The sequence below is a fragment of the Procambarus clarkii genome, chromosome 82 (assembly GCF_040958095.1).
Source record: "Procambarus clarkii isolate CNS0578487 chromosome 82, FALCON_Pclarkii_2.0, whole genome shotgun sequence".
Taxonomy (NCBI): Eukaryota; Metazoa; Arthropoda; class Malacostraca; order Decapoda; family Cambaridae; genus Procambarus; species Procambarus clarkii.
Genome location: NC_091231.1, coordinates 7,326,093 through 7,347,703, shown reverse-complemented (window position 1 = coordinate 7,347,703; position 21,611 = coordinate 7,326,093). Strand labels below are relative to the sequence as shown.

General features: G+C 38.3%; 2 long non-coding RNA genes and 1 pseudogene across 5 annotated transcripts in view; 2 read left to right on the top strand and 1 right to left on the bottom strand.

The window, feature by feature from the left end:
• Nucleotides 1–276: 276 nt before the first annotated feature.
• On the top strand, nt 277–3,628 carry LOC138358261 (uncharacterized). 3 transcript variants are annotated; one of them, XR_011225296.1, is made up of 5 exons: nt 277–489; nt 1,545–1,765; nt 1,976–2,029; nt 2,851–2,922; nt 3,487–3,628. It is a non-coding gene; the product is annotated as an uncharacterized lncRNA (long non-coding RNA). The 3 variants fall into 3 exon arrangements; XR_011225295.1 differs by having other exon boundaries at nt 278–489; nt 2,851–2,926; XR_011225297.1 differs by lacking the exons at nt 2,851–2,922; nt 3,487–3,628 and adding an exon at nt 2,478–2,519 and having other exon boundaries at nt 300–489.
• On the bottom strand, nt 3,456–19,606 carry LOC123764350 (ATP-dependent RNA helicase Ddx1-like; annotated as a pseudogene).
• Nucleotides 19,347–21,611, top strand: part of LOC138358263 (uncharacterized) — a 23,321-nt gene continuing 21,056 nt past the window's right edge. For both annotated transcript variants that reach the window (XR_011225298.1, XR_011225299.1), the window contains exon 1: nt 19,347–19,477. This is a non-coding gene — a long non-coding RNA (uncharacterized lncRNA). The remainder of the gene's footprint in view (nt 19,478–21,611) is intronic.

Below are 21,611 nucleotides of genomic sequence, written 5' to 3'. Positions count from 1 at the left end.
GCCACTAGAGTGTTATTGACCCCCAGGCAAATTCAGGTAAAATTGAGGCGTAATAAATTTACCGTTAACAAATAGGCGTAATAATAAATTAATAAACAATAAGGCGCAATAAAATAAAAAAGTAGTAAATCTGCAGTCCACGTGGCGCGGTGGTAAGACCGTCGCCCAAATTAGGTGAGTACAACTAGGTGAATACAGCTGAGGGGCGGGACCAAACAGTTGAAGCTCAATTCCCTACGCATAACTAGGCGAGTCCATAGGAATTACCGTTTGTCCTGGCGCCATCTATGTTTTGACAGCAGTACTACTAATGTTCCCACGTTATGTGATGATCGCTATATACGGGTGTTACGGTCAGTTGCTCTTCTATATATGTTTATGGACAACGTAGGTGATTTGAGGCAATTTGCGGCCAGAGGGAAATAGTATCCACGCGGTGAGTGATGGAGGAGGATATATACTGCTGTGTACTCGACCAGCGGGTGAGAGGTAAGTTATATCGAACAATTATGGGGAATAGATGGGTTATTTTAAGCGTAGAATGTCAGGTAACCGGTAACTACACAGATGGGGTAGTGTTTTTTTAAGTCTTTATTTACTAAAGTGGAACATTACATTATGCGTTTAGCTGAACAAGTCTACTGGTGGGGGAAGTAGACGGGTTTTATGAAAGTATTTTACCTAAATATTTGTATTTGGTTAACTAGTTCAGCCGTTACCAGGGAGGGTGTTCCTTTAATCTAATCTAAAAATTCTAGCCGGACAAAGTGATTAAATAAAGAAATTAAATAGAACGAAGTGGTTTGCCAGGGTGCTTAACATTTAGTTTAGTTCACTTACTATGCAGCCCATGCTTTAAAGAATGCAAGTTTATCATATTGAATTTACCGTAGTTTTACTGCATTTAATATACCATTTTTACCCTATTTAATTGTCGGGTAAAGTCCGGTCGTGGAAAGTTCCTAATATAGCAAGTTTTAAAGGAAAAGTTTGAGTTAACTTTAACGCTTAAGTTAGTGACCAATTAGCTTAGTCTTTTGTGAAGAAAGTTACTAGAATCTAACATTGCAAGTGCCATTTCTCTACTTTTTGAGAAACATGACTAGATACATGAATCGCATAGTTTTATTACTAAATGTTCATGGATTAGGTTGCATAGTTGAGGAAATAGTGATAAGGTTTGTGATTTTGTGTACCTTGACTTCAGCAGAGATTTTGATAGTGGCTCGGATCATTGGGAATGCTGACTGAAGTTGATTAGGTCATGGCTATACCAAAGGAAATTAGTATAAATGGGGTTAAGTTGGGAGAAGTGTTGTAAGTAGTGCCTAAAAGCTCTCCTTGGACCTCGGTTATTCGCAAGATTATGGTTTAGACTGCAATAGTTGCAGAATTGGCAAATAAAAAAAATACCGATGCCCTATATAGTTTTGAAATGGTTAAGACTACCAGATGCAGTTTAATGCTGACAAATGTAAGGTTTGGGGGCTAGGTAAAGATGAGATAGATGGTGTAGATTGTTAAGATTATTACATTTTTTGCAGGTGGTAAATTCTCCCAGAGCTGGCACTGCTCTCCAGCCTGGGATGTTGATTGGTTAGTCTTCAACTGCCTCCCAACATGGTAGTGAGGTCCTGAGCTGACATGCAGTGAGGAACGTGGAAAGCTTCCTGAATTGGCACATGGCATGCCTCCCTTTCAAACCAGCAGCTGGCACAAATGTTCCAGCTAACATCAGAATAGTGGATGAAGCCCACACTAAAGTGTAAGTGGTACAGTAAATGGACACCCCCCCCCCTCCCTTTTGACACTTGACAGTTGGGAGGAAGGGGGGGGGAGAATAACTGGAGAATATGGCCTTGTATAGTTGCTAGTGTAAAAATATTACAAAATTTAGTAAACTGGTGGTACAGGTATGAACAATAACATCGCTATGCAAATAACTTTTTAGTAATATTTACTGTTCACATGACAGGTTGTGGAAGGTCCTGGCAACAAAGAGCTGCAGGAAAATACTTGCAGATCTACAGTAAGTAGTGATGTGTACATTGGAATTAGAGGGTAGAAGTTAATTGCTAAAAACCTATTAAATATTAGGGTATGGAAATTGAATGGGTATGGAAGTCTAGGCTTAGGCTAGTGGGTACCATATCTGCAAGTTTAGTCCTTTCAGGAATGTATTGAATAGAATGGTATGTTGAAATTGTGAAAATTGTAATGAGGCATTAGATCTTAAACAGCATAGTTGAGGGTGTTTTATTAATAAAATTTTAATGAAATACAAATCTTGTTTAGTTAACATTAAATGTTTGTTAAATAAGCTTTAATCTATAAATGTATAACACTGTTAAGGGTAATCATGAGTCAAAGTTAATGGCAGGAAAAGTTTTGTTCTAAGTGATGGTATTTTTCCCTTGAAAGTAAAAAAATATTCAATGTTTACTTTAGCTTGGTTTAAAATTTATATGGTTTTCCAGAATGTGGTTTGGAAAGTCTAGAAGTCCCTCTGTCAGTTGGAGTAAAGGTTAATCTGAATAGATTTGCATAAAAGTAAAAAAATAGTAATAACTTAAACAATATAGCATTGGCTAAAGATAAATGTAAATTGCTATTGAAGTGCAGTTGTGTATAGTTTCTAAAATGACATTTACTGAAACTTGGCAAATTGATGCCATGTATATTTATATTGCTAAATTAGATCTTTACTACTGCTACTAGAATATGTAGGAAAGGTAAATTCCTTAAAGAAATTGTTTCCATCTGAATTTGTAAACTACTGAATGCTAATTTGAAAAGTAAAGAAAGATATTGGTTTTAAATCTGAAATTAATTTGTTGAAATATTTTTCAGGTGAAAGTGATTATGATGCATGGACTGGCTTGGGGTGAGGCTCCTTTACTCTGCAAAAGGAAATCTACAAAAGTGGGTGAGTTTGAATTTGATGTTTTAGCTATATCAATGACCTAATCTTAATTCTCTTATCTAGTCCATTTATAGGTGTGTAACCATGTCCTACTGTTACAACCCACAGGGGATGATTCAGTTTGTACTGATCCTACCCCATTTCATAAAAGGGGACCAGGCAGTCTTGCAGATTTCCCTGGCTTGGCTTTTTCAGAGCTTTGCTCTACTACCCATCTAATAGATGGACTAGATTTGCATAGGTTTAGGGACCCTTAACAATGGTTACATTGTTAATTCTCACAGGGCTTGTTTGCTGAATGGGTGGATGCATCTAAAACTTTAGTGCCTGGCATGCATTGTACAGTGCTTTCAGTAAAGCATATGTACAATGTGTTGATGGCACTAATGTGGTGGATGTAATGCACCCATTCAGGGCACAAGCTCTGCACTAAAACCAGAGGAAGGGATAGGCCTTGCTGAGCCTATCTTAAAAGATAGGATGTTAGGATTTTTGGGCTTATTATTAGGCATTGGTGATAATAAAAGTAGTGTCCCTGTTTAATGTTTATATTTCTTTTACAGGTGATTGTCTGGAGTTGTCTTGGCCTTTTGGATCTTCTGTTCACCTAGGAGCATCTGTCCCACAACCTGAAACAGTAATAAATATTAGATGTATTATAAATACTATATGTAAAACTTATTAAATAAAACAATTTTAATGAAACTACTTTATATACCTTATCCTGATTATGCTGGAAATTATTGTTTACTACTATTGATGCAATGTTTAAACATCTGAAAGTTTTTTTACTTTGAAAATAAATACTTGGTAAAATTTACACCTATTTGTAACTTGTTACATAGGTGCATGCAAAATGCATTGAAAAGATGTAAAAGTGGACTACCTATTCAATTTACATAAACTAACAAATATTGCAAATTAGTCTGAAATATTAAAGTGGAAGAAATGTTAGTCAATATTTTTTCATATTTGAAAGTAAATTTAAAGCTATGCAACACCTAAGCTTTGTATGAATTATGATTAAATTAACTACAGATCATTGTTAAATTTACAAAACATTAGAAAAGTGACACTGAAAACCATGTATAGATGCTTCAAAGTCTCTGGTAACTTAAATTTAATCAAAGCTCTTAAATGATTTGTCTGCCAAACTCTTCAGATATTCTGAAATATTTTACCTAGATTAAAACTATCATTGTTTGAAAGGGCAAAACAAATTACTGTCAATTAGTTTGACCTAACATCTGCAAGGTCCTGAAGGAATAGAATTTTTGTTGTAAAACATTGTTTGCTAAAAACAAACCCTGCCTAATGAACCTGCTCTTTTTTTTAGAAATGGTAATTGCAACATTACCAAAGGCAATGTAATAATGTAAGTTTTAATAGCCAAAGTACCAAATGAAAGACCAAGAAGCAACAAACAGGTACATGGTAGAAAGGACAAAATAATGGTTACGAGGACCCTTTCATTTGTTAAAGAAATGACTGGGAAAAATGCTGTCATACCACAAGGGGTCTTAACCCTTGTCATATACATTACTGACATTAATCTAAATATTACCAACCACAAAAATTGCTGATAACATGTTTATTTCTTTTATAAGAATATAATATTGAGGCCTTAATGCAGATCTCTAACTCTACAAATAGTAACAAGACTGGCAATTTCTTAATATAAAACAGAAAAATCCAAGACCTTGCACATGAGCCAGAACAATCCATATCACAACTACCACATTAAAATGAAACAACAATGAAGGTAAGGTAATTACCAAAAGAAGGCAATGTAGCACCATCAAAGTGCGAAATAATCAGAGGGCGCTAAATATCACCAAGAATGCCAATACGAGAACAAAAACGCATAAGGCGAACGATATCAAAAGTATCCGATTCACCTAGAATTCTATCGAGGGACAAGTGACTGCGAGGGACGGTCAGAAAGCAAGACACACGCTCGTCCTGGAAGTCAGGACATTCAACAAGGATATGCACAACTGTAAGAGGGACAACGCAATTCGGACAATAAGGAGCAGGGCAGCGCTCCATTAAGTGACCGTGGGTTAAGCGGGTATGACCAACCCACAGCCGTGCCAAAGCAGTGTCCCACCGCCGGTTACGGTGGTAGGAGGAAGGCCACGGGGACACACTAAGTTTGAGAGTATGCAGCTTGTTACCAACCACAGAGGACCAACAACCCTGCCAATGGGGAAGAATGAATAACAGGATAAAAGTCGGAATAAGGAATACCTTTACGGGAGATGGGACAAGAACCGATAGCTTCCTTAGCGGCAGCATCCGCACGCTCATTGAAACACCAATATGGCTGGGAACCCAGCAAAACTCTACTGATTTAAATTTACTAGAAATAAGATACAGCCAATGTTGAATCTCAATGACCACCGGATGGACAGGATTAAAGGACCCTAGAGCCATGAGGGCACTACGAGAATCAACTACAACCACAAAGGAGGAATGAGAATGAGAAAGCAAGAGACAAAGAGCATAGAGAATAGCATAAAGTTCTGCCGTAAAGACGCTAGCCTCCGAAGGGAGGCGACACATGTAAGTACGATCAGGAAAAACAACAGAGTTGACCACACCATCCGCAGACTTAGACCCATCAGGGAAGATGGAAATAGAGTGGGAGTGCGAAGAAAAGTGCTCAAGGAAGAGGCTTTTCAGAATTGTAGGAGGGGTAAAGGCTTTAGTAATACAAGTCAAGGACGTACAAAACTTGGGAAGGGGGACTCTCCACGGAGGTAATGAAGGAACAATACGAGGAGAAACATTAGAAATATGAACAGAAAGAGAATCCTGTAAGCGAGATAACTGGACAGAAAGTGGGAGACAATGAAGAGGAACAGGAACCACAGGAGGAGGAAAAGTCAATGCACGACAGAGGTGAGAGGAAGGATGTTGGAAGGACCGCGCAAGATAGCGAAGACAGTAGCGATCACGGCAGTCCTGAAGAGAGAGAGAAAGCCAGTGTCAACATGCAAACTAAGGGCGGGAGTCGAACGAAAGGCACCAGAGCCGAGACGCAACCCAGTACAGTGCAAAGCATCAAGACGGCGAAGAGTAGAAGGAGAAGCAGAAGAGTAAGCAGGGCAACCATAATCGAGTTTAGACAGGACGAGAGAGGAGTGCAAATAGAGGAGCGTGCGCCTATCCGCTCCCCAAGAAGTATGGGACAAAACCTTAAGGAGGTTAAGGGCCTTAGAGCATTCAACTCGGAGGCAAGAGACATGGGCTGACCAAGACAAACGAGTGTCAAAGGCTAACCCCAAAAGCTTCGCGGAATCCCTGTACACAATGAGATGACCATAAAGCAACAACAATGAAGTAAAGGTCCTTTCAGTAAGAATCTATCATTCACTGAAAGTTGCTGCAGTTAAAAATAAAAGAAAATACAAGTCCCTAGAAATAAACAAGCAACCTTTTTGACTAAGGAAAAGAAGGTAGTTATTCTACTGTATAAATCTAAGTATTCACTTAGATAACTGTATCCAAGCATAGAGGTTCCCCCCCCCCCCCTTCCCTTTCAGAAAAACATCTACTTTTGAAAAAGTTTAACATTGGCCAACAAAAATGATTCCAGAACTAAATTGCCTATTACCAGGAAGCAACTGAGAGCCATGACAAAGCACTGCAACCCTCTCCTACCCCCAAGTCTTATGCTATTTATGATCCAAGGTAATTTGAGATTACTGTACTTCCTACAGACGAGTCTAGTGAGAGGGTGATCTCCTGGCGATTAAATTGAAGCACGATACAGGTGTCAACGAACATCAGTCAGCCCACTTGTCAGCACAGTGGATAACTAATGACATCATAATCTGCAGTGTTGTATGCCTCCCTGTGGCCATTCAAATCAATAAAACACAGGGTTGTGGCAATGTTTACAGCATAAGGCAAGGTATAGAGGAATCCTGGAATGCCATGTAATGTGTAGTCCTTGAATGTGCTTTAGGCAACCAAATTGAATAACAACATTTCTGGTGTTCGGCTATATAATCCGAGTTTCTCATTCGGTATAATGTTTTAAACCTAAATAGGAATTCACTTTAAAGGTCAATTTATTTGGAAAGTGCTAACCAGATTCCAAATTACTGAGCTCTGAAAGTACTACAAGGCAAGTTTAACCGAATGAGTGTTTGCCTATCCATACCCCCATGAGGTATGTGACAACACTGAATAAAGAAAGGGTCTTTGAGCATTCACCGTGCAGGTATTTGACATGACCAATATAGCCAAGTGTTAAAGATCATTCTAAGCAGTTCTGCACAATCCATATACTATCAATTAATATAATTGTACAATGGTGCTTGGTGGATGATATTTCCTATTAAAACTCATTGGACAACTGTTTGTATTAGACATTTTAATGCTACAAATGGTAGCCCTAGATATCGCACTACAGTATTAATTACAAGATGAACAATGTAAAATCAATACCACAACAGCAAAGGATGATGGCTTTTCAACAACCGACAAACACGCAGGTCTAACACCAGCCATCCCGAGAGAGGACGTCCCAAGCATGTACACCCCACAACTTTACATCACCTTTGCTACCTCACGCGAAGCACGCAACAGCATGAGGATGCCATACTCCCAAACCAACTCCATGCACTTTGAGGCTTTAACAACTCAACATTTAAAAAGTTGATTTCAAAAATCAAACACCTGAATTTTTCCCTAATTAAATTTACTAGGGAAATGCACACCAAGCCATGAAACTTACAATGAACATGAACAAACTACACACAACTGTCACCAAACTTCCACATACCACCCCCCTCTCACTCCTGCCCTCTCTCCTTAGGTGCTCTGATTGGCTGAGCACCTGAGCCACCACCACTCACCTCTTGTTGTGAGAGCCTAAAGCATGTTTGGTTGCACTTTAAAAGTTCCCGAGTGTACTCGCCTAATTGTGAGTACCGCCTACCCGGTTCACCATTTTGTTTTTCAATCTACCTCAATTTACCCCTTTACAGTCAAATATTATGCAAAATTCTGTTTAAGACTTGTCCCTTCTTAACTTAAATAACTGCTTTGGCCATCTGCAATCTTTCTAGGTGGGTAACAATGACTCTTGAGGCCAGAAAGGACTTATCAGACGGCGATCATAACAATACGGTACACACACAAAATCACAACCTGATATACATCAAGCAGAAAATCCACTGGAGCTGTGAGGCGACGTAAACCCTTGCCCGAGGCACTTGCAGCTGCATACTCTACCACAGTATATTACTGACTTTGTAAAAGTCTTACAACCGGATTTCCCCATAAATCACAGCAAGTTTTGAGGCCACTCCTTGAGTCAACGTCTTACGTAAGACCTACAAGCACTCAGGTGAAGGCTGAAGCAGTTCAACACCATACGCCCCAACTTCAAATACACAGTTGAGAGGCGGGACCAAAACGTGATTTTCTGTGTGTGCCTGAAGTTGGGGCATACGGTCTTGCTTCACCCTTCACTTTACCCTTCACTTCAGGGGTTTTATTTAATACTTGGACTGGCTTCAGTAGGGCCTCCAGACTTTCTGTGGCTTCACAAGTGTCACGTGAATCCCCTGCATAGCAGTGGAACTGCCTTTTCCCTTCACCTTCAATGCCTCTGCACTGGAAGTATACATCTACACCAGCCCAGAAGAGTCATCAGTCCTGCCACCTCTCCATACCCCCCAGGGCCTGGCATGGCCTGGTACGACTCAGAGGCAAGCCGGGCGCCACTGCTAACTGGCAGTTTGTCCCCACAAACAAGCAGTTAGCCGCCTTCAACTGACAGTGGTACAGCTCAATACAAAGGCACCGCCAGCCACAACGAGCAGTTTGCTAGTTGACCAGATGTCCACCTCGTGTTGACACTGGATGAGTCATCACCGCCGGACTATATAAAGAGCGCTGCCTCCCTGGAGAGGCAATCTCTCCCTTAGTGCTCTAGGATCACCTTCGTGTCTCTAACCCGTCGTCCGCTTCCAGCCAACGTCGTGTGACTGATGCCATGGTGGTATGGTAGCTGTCTTCAGAACACCAGTATATCTTCATACTTTTATTCATTGCTTATAGTTTATTTTTTGCATTTAAGGTCATACTAACTTGTTCACCTTTGCATTACATGATAGTCAAGTATTGTCATGTGTTATTTTTGTTCATTACTATTTCAGTAAATTGTTTAATTATTTATTTGATAATTTTCATTTGTTTCCACCTGCAACTTACACACTGCAAGGCCAATAGCAGCATTCTTTCATTTATGTGAGGGAGAGCCATACCATCTTGGTTCAGTATAGCTGTGATACCATAACCCGTCACACAAGATATCCAGTTGTAAGACTTTTACCATCAGTGGTGATAGAGTATGCAACTGGCAATGCCTTTGTTACAGGTTCGCTTCATCTCACAGCCCCAGTGGATTTTCTCACACATTTGAATACATGAAACAACTTTATTTGATACATTCCAAACCAAAGTACTGTACAGTACAGTAATTATCAAACCATCAAATGTGTGGGATAATCATAGTGCGCTAAATATCACTAACGTCGCCAATACAAGAACAAAAACGCATACGGTGAACAATATCAAAGGTATTGAATTTACCAAGAATTTTATCGAGGGACAATTGACAGTGAGGGATGGTCGGGAAGCAAGACACGTAAGTCCTGGAAGTCAGGACATGTAGAGACAACGGTTTGGACAATAAGAAGCAGGGCAGTGCTCCATTAAGTGCCCGTGAGTTAAACGTGTATGACCAATATACAACCTCGCCAGAGCCGTTTCTCACCACCGGTTACGGTGGTAGGAGGAAGGCCACGGGAACACACTACTCTTAAGAGCACGCAGTTTGTTACCAGTAACAGAAGACCAACAACCCTGACAACGGGCAAGAATGGGGAAATGAATAACTGGGTAAAAGTCATAATAAGGAATACCTTTACATGAGATGGAGATGGGACAGGTGCGGATAGCTTCCTTAGCGGCAGTGTCCGCACGCTCATTTAAGAACACACCAATATGGGTGGGAATCCAGCGAAATTCCACTGTCTTAAATCTACTGGAGATAAGAAACAGCCAATGTTGAATTTCAACTACCAAAGGATGGACTGGATTAAAGGATTCTAGAGCCATGAGGGCACTGCAAGTGTCAACTACAAACACAGAGGAGGATTGACAGCGAGAAAAGAGTTGATGAAGAGCATAGAGAATAGCATAAAGTTCTGCCATGAAGATGCTAGTCTCCGGAGGCAGGAGACACAAAGGTGCAGTCAGGAAAAACAACAGAGTAGCCTACACCGTCTGCAGACTTAAGACCCATTGGTGAAGACGGAAATAGAGTGGAAGTGTGAAGAAAAGTGTTCAAGGAAAAGGTGATTTAGAACTGTAGGAGGGGTAAAAGTTTTAGTCATGTGGGTCAAGGCTTACAGAATTTAGGAACGGGGACCCCTCCATAGGGGCAAAGACGGAATGACACGAGGGGAAATATTGGTAACACAAACTGAAAGAGCATTTTGTAAGAGAGACAACCGTACAGAAAGAGATAGGTGGTGAAGGGGAACAGGAACCACAGGATGGGTAAAGGTCAAGGCATGACATAAGCAAGAGTGAGGGTGCTGTAAGGACCGTGCAAGGTGGAGAAGACAGTAGCGATCATGGCGATCCTGTAGAAACAGGATGCCAGTTTCAACATACAGGCTTAGGGTAGGTGTCGAAGGAAAGGTACCAGAGCTGAGCCGTAACCCAGTATGATGCAGTGTGTCCAGATGGTGAAGGGTAGAAGGAGAAGCAGACGAGTAAACAGGGCCATAATCGAGTTTAGACAGAACGAGAGAGGAATGTAAAGAGAGGAGTAGTGTCGATTAGCTCCCCAAGAAGTATGGGACATGACCTAAAGCTAGTTAAGGGCCTCAGAGCATTCAACTCGGACGTAAACAATATGGGGCGACAAAGACAAACGAGTGTCAAAGATTAGCCCTAAAAGCTTTAGCAGATTCTTTGTACAAAAGGGGATGACCCCTGTTACCTAACAGTAAATAGGTATCTGGGAGTTAGCTGTTACAGGCTGCTTCCTAGGGGGGTGCGTGTGTGGGAGAAAAAAAAATTTAGTAGTTAACCACTGAACTGCTCTGTCTCCAAATAACACCCTGGTGCACAAGAAATAAATTCTTTCCAAAAATTTTTTTTCTCTTCTTATATTGTTAAAATGCAGAGTCTGATCACGGGGAAACTAAACAAAAAATATTGTATGTGACTTACTTTAGCTGCGATGGAGCTGGGAAGTTGAGCAAATTATGGGCGCTGAGCGTTGGAGCGATGGGGGTCTGTCGGCCCCACCCCACCCCGTGCAACGGCAGTTGCTGCGAATAAAATGTTGCGCAATTATTTTGAAGTTTCTCATTCATTTCTTCCTTTTTTTTGCTGTAATATTATTTAAAAGTGTGTAATTTGTGGAATTTATATAATTCAAAGTATAGAACATTGCTATGCTCAAAATTATGGGCCTCATATATGCGACATATTCTACAATCAAACAGTGTTTTTGCTGTTATTACACTATATACACACATTGTATATACCCATCTACGTATGTATTCACCATAACGATCCACTATGTTGGTATGGTGAGCCCAAAAAACATGAGTGAGCTGCCACACCCTGCCAGTCCTCCCTCCCTCCTCCAACACATTACTCGCCAACATTCCTCCTCCCAAAATACTGTTATTGTGTTTATTACACTATTTACACTATAAAATATGTATACCTAACCATTAATAAAATGTCACCCTTGTACAAAATATTCTTTATGGAAACTAATTGATACATTAGACAACATTCTTTCCACTCCATATATGCTTGGAACACACTAGTCATGCTATTCACTTTGTTAATTTTCACTTGATTATTATATAGTATACCATAATCTAAGATAATTCATAATCCTTAATCTTAAGACATTGCACCATTGAGAAGGCACAATTTTCCTTAGCAAACAAGTGTTACCAAATAAGGGATCAGAAACTTACTGCCATGCGCTTCACTTCAAAGGAATGTAGGGTGGCAGAACAGACCACCATCTGGAGTCTCTTGCCTTCATATGTGATTTTGGGTATGGAGTTGTAGATGTTATTGATGAGACGCTCATGCCCCTGCAATACCAGTACACTTGTATACAAGATAAAGTAATTACATGAAACAAAATATGGCAAGAAATTTAATGCAATAAATGAAAGTCAACAAAATACAGTAATGCATCAAGTTACCTTATAAATAAATCAGCTGTATATTTAAAGTCATTTAAAAAATATGACCAACCTTTCCAGGATGAAATCTATAAAAGTTGCCCAACTCTCAAGTGCCCATTTACTGATAGCCAAAGACGCACATTAAGGAAATGTGTAAATGTTCCACGAGTAGTTGACTTAATACAAGAAATCGGGTAGTCAAGAGTTCTTAGTTTTTTCTAATTCATAAGGCAAGCTGATGATACAGTACTTGAATTTATATCAGGTATTCCTACATATTTACTACCAAAATATAAAAAGTACTTTTCCTTGGATAAAATCAAACTTACCTGTTTAAGAAGTCCATCAGCCTCATCCAACACAAAGAATTTGCAAGACTGGAGAGAGAGTTGTCCTGTATTAATAAGATCTTCCAAGCGTCCTGGAGTACCGCAAACAATATCCACACCTGCATTGAGTGCTGCTATTTGCTCCTTCACGGGTATACCACCACCAACAAGAAGGTCACGAACCACTGGATTATCTAGATGCTTACGAAACATTTGAACCTGTTTTAGGGTCTGTTCTGCGAGTTCTCTTGAAGGCTGTTAAATGATAAAAACTTTTGTTTGCATTAAAAAAAAAATGGTCTGCTTTTGGAACTTGCCACTTCTATCTAAACTGTTTAACAATTCACATAGCACAACATACTACTTTTAGTTTGAATCTTCATATTGTATGTATCCAGGATTTAATGAACAGGTTAGTTTAAAAGCAACAGTGATGTAAAAATGAATCTGTACCGAACTGTGTAGGTTATATTGTTAGACATCCATCCAGCAATCAATATAAACCAGATACTGGACAAGTAAATACAGACCAGTCACGTGTTACCATTCTTACCTCAATAATGACAGCGTGTGGAGCATTGTTCTGAAGCTTTTGTGGCTTGTCTCCACCTCCCTTCACACCTGAGATCACAGTACAGTCCTTGCTGGCCTGAGACTCTGCTACGTATCCCGCTTTAGGTGGGTGCTTGAACTCTGTTGCACCAAAATTGAAAGACATCTCTGCATTCTGGAAATCACATAAATTGCTATCATCTGTAACTTTCAAATATCATTAAATTCACTGAAGTTATTCTTGCACTTTATTGAAATTAGAGAGATTTGAGTAAAGAACCAACAGTTAAAAACTGATAGAAAATTCAATAAGAAATTTACTTATTTGTATTAATTTTCTTAATGACCTAGATCATAAATATGATCCAAATTTTGGAGGTGTCACTGTATATATACTTTTGAAATACACCAAGTCCAAATACTGTGACAAATGCATAACAAACCAACAAAAAGAAAAAACTGGGCAAATTTCATTCTGCCTTAGACCATATCTATAATTAATTAATAACATCATCCAATTATCCACTGCTTAAAATACACAACTAACATGAATAATGCATGTACTATACTACCAACCTTCAAAACTACAGCTGGATGGAAGACAGCATTCTTGAATTCACTTCGTAATGTGAAAGCTTTACCTAAATCGGTGCCATTTTTGCTGTAATGCATCTCCATGGCATCCAGGTTGAGATAGCAACCAATGACATCCCTGAGGCCAAAAGATTCACCATAATCGTCAAACTGCTTGCAACAAGACTTTTTTTCCAGTGCCTCCAAATCCAAATCCCGATTTACATGTTCCAAGATCTAATGCTGCCTGAAAATATAAGTAGTTTTGGTTGTGAATATAAAAAATATTATTGCATAAAGGCAATTGATAAAATATAACATCTCCCAATGCAGGTGAAAATACAGTACAAACTACAGCAAGCCTTTGCTTCTTGAAGTTTTGAAAGCATTAAATTCGCCTAACATGAGGTAGGTACTTTATTACAAATACGCAAGTAATGGTTTACTCAGCACAAATTAACGTTTTAATTTGTTTTACCAACTTTCTGCATTAAATTCTTGCATAATTATCTTTTCCAAATGGACTTCAATGCCTGTTCCTTCCACCCCCCCTTCAAAAAAATAAAAATAAAATATTTACTCACTTTCATTACCATTTTGGAAACAATGGCTGTTTCCAGGATGGAGGTGTCAAACAGTTGGGTTTAACTTTACCAGTGTTCTCTTTGGCGTGTAACCATGTTTAATAAATGATATTCAATAGACCAAAATCAAGTCATTTTCCAACCCGTTCTCGCACTTCCTTAAGTTAATATTGACTTATTAAATACGTGCATATGTGACATACTAATTTATTGTGAATATTTTAGTTTACCTTGAAAAGCTTCATAGAAAACACCAACCTTACCTAACCTTCTTAGTATGTTAAGATAAGCATCTTATTGCTTCGTAATTACAAGTCATTTTCTGATATGCAGAGTGCAGCTGCATTTCCCTCAACTATGCCTCGATTCGTCTGACTTCATCAAATATTTGTACATCATCATCAATGGATGTGCTAGTCGATGCATTCAAATATGGTGCCGACTTTCCTGGCAGTTGTGTTGATTTCAAGGATTGAATTTGTTGGTTAATATGGAGAGTTTGGGGCAAATGCTGCCTGGAAGTTTTGTATGGAGAGGCTTGCAGCTATTATAACAGTTTACAATCTTAAACTTGTTTTCATGAAATTTGCTTATGTAAAGCAAGGGCTTACTGTATTATTATTGTTATTATTATTATTACATGAAGATGAAAATACACATGAAAAAATGCAATCTCTAGAACAAAAGGAGTTGTATATAAGTAAATAAGGTTGATTATGATATGACTACTAGCGAAAACTTCACTACAAAATCATACCTACCATAGTACCAGTTCTGAAGCAATTCTATGAATACCATTTTGAAAGATTAATGCAGAAAACTGGCCCTTAGGTTATGTTTTTGGGAAAATATGCACAAGATTTGATCCAAGAAGTCGCTAGAGAACTACACTGCCTCATTTAAATTTAAACTCTTTACACCATAGTAACTTGTGTAATATCAAGTTGATAGGTAATGGCATTAATAAGATATTCAGCCCATTCACCTGTTTTAATAGTACTTATAGGAAGGATGAGGATGATTATACATGTACATATGGGCCAATAGGCTTTCTGCAGTTACCTTCATTCTTATATACCGATGTACAACACAATTAGAAAGTAGAAATTGATATGTTTTCTATTTTCTAATAGTATTTATGATAAATACTATTGAATTTTCACAAACCGAACACCATTTTCTACTTGTGCTGCAAAGACAAACTATCCTAACCTAACCTTCCTAGGACAAATCCGCTATTCAAGGCATAATATAGTATATATGCTCGCTATACTAGGCCTAGGAATATTTAAGTTTGTTTTTTAGCTAAATTTTTTATCTATAAAGTGAATAGTACAAAGTTCTACTATCTAATTGCTTATTATGTCAATGCCTTACAGCAAAAATTTGTACTATGGTGCACAGTCACAAAAACTACTATCTAAACAGGATGGGTTGGATATGGAACAGAAACCATTTAAAAATATATAATATAATCCAGTAAAAGTCATAACTAGGTATTCACACTGGGAATACAGTATAGTACAGTACAGTATTACCATTTCTACTGAACTATAAAATGTTCAGCAGCAGCTAAAAGAAATTGGAGGAACAAAGGTGCCAGCAATACTGCCTACCTGAGGAGTTGCCCACCCGACACGACACAACCCTTCATCCGACACAACGGCTTCATAGTAATATTTTCCCTTGCCAGTGACACCCTTGGTGCAACGGGCACCCTGCCATGTTTTAGGATCCTGTGAATGGCACCGCAAGCCATCAGGTGTCACAGCCATTCCTGCATCACGGTCAAAGAAGCTCATCAACCAGAGAGGAGCTATTTTGCAAAAAAAAAAAAGAAAAGAATAATAACAGTATAATATTAGAGTAACAACATTTATAATAATACTATTTATATTAATACTATTTATATTAAAATTTATGTACAGTACTAGTATATGCATATTTATATTTATGTATACTAAAAGCATTTATAATAATAATTTTCAGATATCAAGTACAGTACTGCAATAAACAGGCACAAAAGAGCAATGGACACTTGCATATTTCTTTAGTAACTTTTGAAGTCTTGCCAAGCTGAATATCCTTAAGTGATTCCCAGACAATTTGTAGGATGGGAAGACAGAAAACACCAGTCTTGCCACTGCCTGTTTCAGCTGCCATGAGCACATCCCCACCTCCCAAAATAAGTGGGACTGCCTCATTCTGGACATCCGTTGGCAACCTAAGAATGAATGTTACAATAGATAATGAGTTTACTATTTTGCAAGCTTTGGGCTAACATTTCCTGTGTCCACCTAGATGATTACAATCTTTTACACTTAATGATTTCTAAAATTACTAATTAATTAATGAATGTAATTAAATGTTTGTGTTAGTTCTAGATATACCTGAAGAGTCTATAATTTACCCTTAAAAATTTGCAAACATTTAAAATCCAAAAACTTATAATCCGGCTTGAATTATGACGAAAAGCGAATCAGACCAAAAATCATTCAGTTCAGTGAAGATGCGGTTGATCTACCAGAAACCTCCTGCTCAGAAATTAGCGAAGTAATGAGCAGAATAAAGTACCACATGACAGACTGGCGAGGAAATTACAAGCACATGCAATAAATAGTAGAATACTGTACTAGGACGAATAAAACATTGGTTAAAACACAGTTAAGGGTCATCCTTAATAGAAATGATTTCAACTGGAGAAATCTTGAGTACACTGTACTGCAGGGTTCCATATTGGGGCCAACCCTTTTTGTCAAATACATCTATGACAAATGAGAATACAGTATTACAAACCACATTATCAAATTTGCACATGACCAAGATCTATGGTGAAGTGGGAAGTAAAAATTATAATTGAATTAAATGGAGAAAAGAAAAAGATTAAATGAAATCCAAAAGTGGTTGGAAGACTGTCAAATACTTTTTAATATTGAAAAATGCAAGACTTGCATGCGAGGCATAATGCACATCACAACTACAAAATCAACATTATTTTGCAGCAGATTGATGAAGAAAATGACAGAGTCAGAGCCCACTGATCATTGAAAGTTGCACAAGTGGGAACTCCAGTATTAAACTTCTCCAAGTTTTGTGCCAGAAGATGTACACATTGCTACCGACAGATTGAACTGCATAGACTACTGTACACTACACAAGTTTGGTTACATAGCGGGTACAGGAAGACTTGCAAAATTTATACCCAAGTACCATGTTTACAAGCATGCAAAAAGACGATTAGTGAAAGTCAGCATGTACCTGGTGCACAGAATGCAAAAGTTACCATGTGTACTACTGTATTGAGTGCTTCAATGAATTTACTCATGAAGTACTGAGAGAGTATTATGGTGTAAGTACATTGTACATTGTCTCACATTATTTCAGAGTATGTGAGACAGTAAATATTAGTGAAAATTTAACATGTAATATTGACCACTTTTTTGTGGACACATTAGTGACACTTATTATCATTATTAAAACATTACACATGTTCTACTGTGTACACGAAAACATAAATAATAGTATTATTCGATAAAAATCACAAGAAAAGTATCTGTGGCAACTCGCGGGTCTTGAATCACCCGAGATCAGCTTCGAGTCACTCCTGCACATGTGCTCAACATCTTGTGATGACATTGTGACAAATTAGATTTTGTAATTGTTTTTCCATTTACATGATCAGGGAGGCAATTTTAACAACATTAAAAAAAAAATTGGGTATAATTTTTGTTGTGCACCATGAAGTTATCATATTAAACAGCTGCACAGTACATGGGCTCATTTCTTAGACAAGTATGTATAATACAAGTATGTTTAGGGCAAGTATTCACAAATGAAAACATTAAAAAAAAGTTAATATTGCAACCATACTAGTTTTCCATGCAATACAATTTACTTTAAATCTCTCTATAGTATTTACAGGGAATACACAGTGCATAATCATATCATACCATACCCAATGAAGAGCAAATAAAACTACTAGTCCATTTCAATTATTATTTACCAACTATATTTACTCCAGTACAGTATTTGAAACACTTTATTGAGTACAGCGTTACATAATGTACAAGAGAATCAGCAAACTTACGTCCAATCCATCTCTTCTACAGCCTTAGCTATTTCTGGGAGTACACCCAGTTCTGAAAAATGAATATTATATAAATTTCATAAGCCAAAGTAATTGGTTAGTAACAAAACTTTTAATTATCTTGTTTTAGACTTATGAGGAGGGGGCAGCATTAGCCCAGAAGAAAAAATGCAAAACTATTGTATTGTTCTAGCAGGTTATAGGTATAAAAAAAATAAAACCACTACAATATTCCATTCATTGCATCATTCAAACAATGTAAATATAAAAAAAGACATGCACTCATCTCTCACTCTAAGCAGTATCCAACTGCTTTTTAAGACCTGTATACAGTGCTATCTCATGAATTGTCCACCATAATCAAATACTGTACATGCACTCCATCCTTACAAACTGCTTCCACCCAGCCACTATTTCCATAACCCATTTGCTGTTCACACTCATTTCCTGCTTCCTCACTAAGTTTGCCCCACTATCATCTTGGTCCTATTCTCCTATCCTGTCAGGGCGCCTGACAGCTGGGTGGACAGCGCTTCCGATTCGTAGTCCTCAGGCTCCGGGTTCAATCCCCGGTGGAGATGGACACAAATGGGAAAAATGTTTCTTTCACCCTGATGCCCCTGTTACCTAGCAGTAAATAGGTACCTGGGAGTTAGACAGCTGCTACGGGCTGCTTCCTGGGGGTGTGTAACAAAAAGGAGGCCTGGTCGAGGACCAGGCCGCGGGGATGATAAGCCCCGAAATCATCTCAAGATGACCTCAAGATATCCCAACATCTCAAGACCTCAAATTCACACCAACACACACTTGCTTATCTATTATCTACTACTGTATTTATTTTTTTACTTGCTACTATTATCCATTCATTCAACACGCCCAAACCCACCTCGGTACATACTCTGGGATCCTTTGCTCCATCAGCTTTTCCATATTTTTTTTTTTTTTTGAGAAATATACAAGAGTTGTTACATTCTTGTACAGTCACTAGTACGCGTAGTGTTTCGGGCACGTCCTTAATCCTATGGTCCCTGGAATACGATCCCCACAAAGAATAGTTTTTACATCCAAGTACACATTTTACTGTTGCGTTAAACAGAGGCTACAGTTAAGGAATTGCGCCCAGTAAATCCTCCCCGGCCAGGATACGAACCTATGACATATTTTTCCTCTCTAATAAGGTATAATCTCTGTGATGGATTCACAAAAACTATTTTATATCTGCCTTTCTGATAACATATACAAATATAATCTTTATTTGTGAATATTTGTTAATTAAGCAATATATCAGAGGGCGTGTAGGGTTCGGTGTTCAATGAACGAAAAGGACTGGATCACTGTGTACAGGAGGCCGGTCCGTCTAATTACCACAAGCTACCACAAACTACACAAACTTCAGAAAGCTTCCTGGCAATACGTTAGTAATGAATAAATATGATATATTTACTCATTATAATGTTGGTGCTGAATGTACAACACGAAAAAACATAATTTTAATCTGAAAAAGTATCTTTTTATAAAGAAATTAGACGAAAATAAAAAGCTGGTGACGCCAAATCAAGTCGACGATCCAAGCTTCGGTTAGGTTAGGTTAGGTTTGGTTAAGTTAGGTTAGGTTAGGTTAGGTTAGGTTAGGTTAGGATAGGTTAGGATAGGTTAGGTTAGGTTAGGTTAGGTTAAGTCAGCCTAACTTAATATATCATATTTATTCATTACTAACGTATTGCCAGGAAGCTTTCTGAAGTTTGTGTAGTTTGTGGTAGCTTGTGGTAATTAGACGGACCCCAGGAGGCTGTTATGGCAGCAAACACTCTCCAGGCGACCATATATCTTGGATAAGTCGCTCCACAAAATTGTCGCTTGGACCGTCGACTTCCTATGGCGTCACCTCTCACATATTTACGTCTCATTTCGTTATGAAATTAGATTATTTCAGAGTAAAAATAGGTTTGATCATGTTGTACGTGTAGCACCAACATTATAGTAAGTAAATATACCATATTTCTTCATTACTTACGTAATGCTAGGACGATTTGTGTAGTTTTGGGCCGATTTGGGCTGATTTGGGTAATTCTATGGACACTGAAGAATGGTGGAGGAGTAATTTTCTGTGATTCAAAATCAGCTCTTCAGCCCCTTAGAAATCGAACATGCAAAATAGACACTAGAAATGTTGTAACATTTATTATAAACAACTTTATGAATGCACCTGAGCAAGAGTTTCAGTCTCATTTGTATGGATACCATCTCACATATGTTCTGTCCAGCATGATGACATGGACAAGTCAGCAACCTCCGTCACTGTGTGATGGAGCAACCCGTCCTCTTAAAAATGGGTCCGTCTAATTACCACAAGCTACACAAGCTTCAGAAAGCTTCTTGGCAATACGTTAGTAATGAATAAATATGATATGTTAAGTTAGGCTGACCTAACCTAACCTAAGCCAAATCAAGTCGACGATCCAAGCGTCGGTTAGGCTAGGTCAGGTCAGGTCAGGTCAGCCTAACCTAACATATCATATTTATTCATTACTAACGTATTGCCAGGAAGATTTGTAAAGCTTGTGGTAGCTTGCGGTAATTAGACGGACCCACGTTTTTCATACCGTTTTGAAACTTTATGAGAATTTCCTGCCCACCTAACCTATCAGAGGACCCTTAACTTACTGTCGTTGAAAAAAGAAATCCCAAATTTATTTTCATTTTTTTTTTTTTTCATTTTCAAATTACGTCCATATTCGGCCATACAGGCAAACGGCCAAAAGCAACGTTCTTTTTAAGAGGACAGGTTGAAGTTGACATTTTTAAGAGGACAGGTTGAGGACACGTTTAAGAGGACATTCTCTGGTGTCAACTACATTTACAAAACCCTGTTCTTAAATGCAAACCATGCTCATAAACTCTCCCTGGACAGATGTAATAGGACCCATTATCACCACACCAGAAATAAATATCTCTTTGATATCCCCAGGGTCAAACTTAATCTGTGTAAACACTCTGCAAATTAAGGGACCTATTCTATGGAACTCACTCCCTAGTGAATTGAAAAGCTGTCAAACTTTTGCCTCATTTAAAAACAAAAAGTACCTAATTTAGTTTCCTACACTGAGCTTTAAATTTGCTCTGTATCTAGTGTTATCCAATCTCCCAATCTTTATGTACTTAATCCAAACAACTTTATCATTGTGTTCATTGCTGTCTTCTTTTATGTGCTAGCCATATGCGTTTTGTGCCTGCTAAGTTTTGTTAAACTACCATTCAACCTGTCATTGCAATCATTCTGAGCTACCTATGTGCTTTAATATACCTACAGTT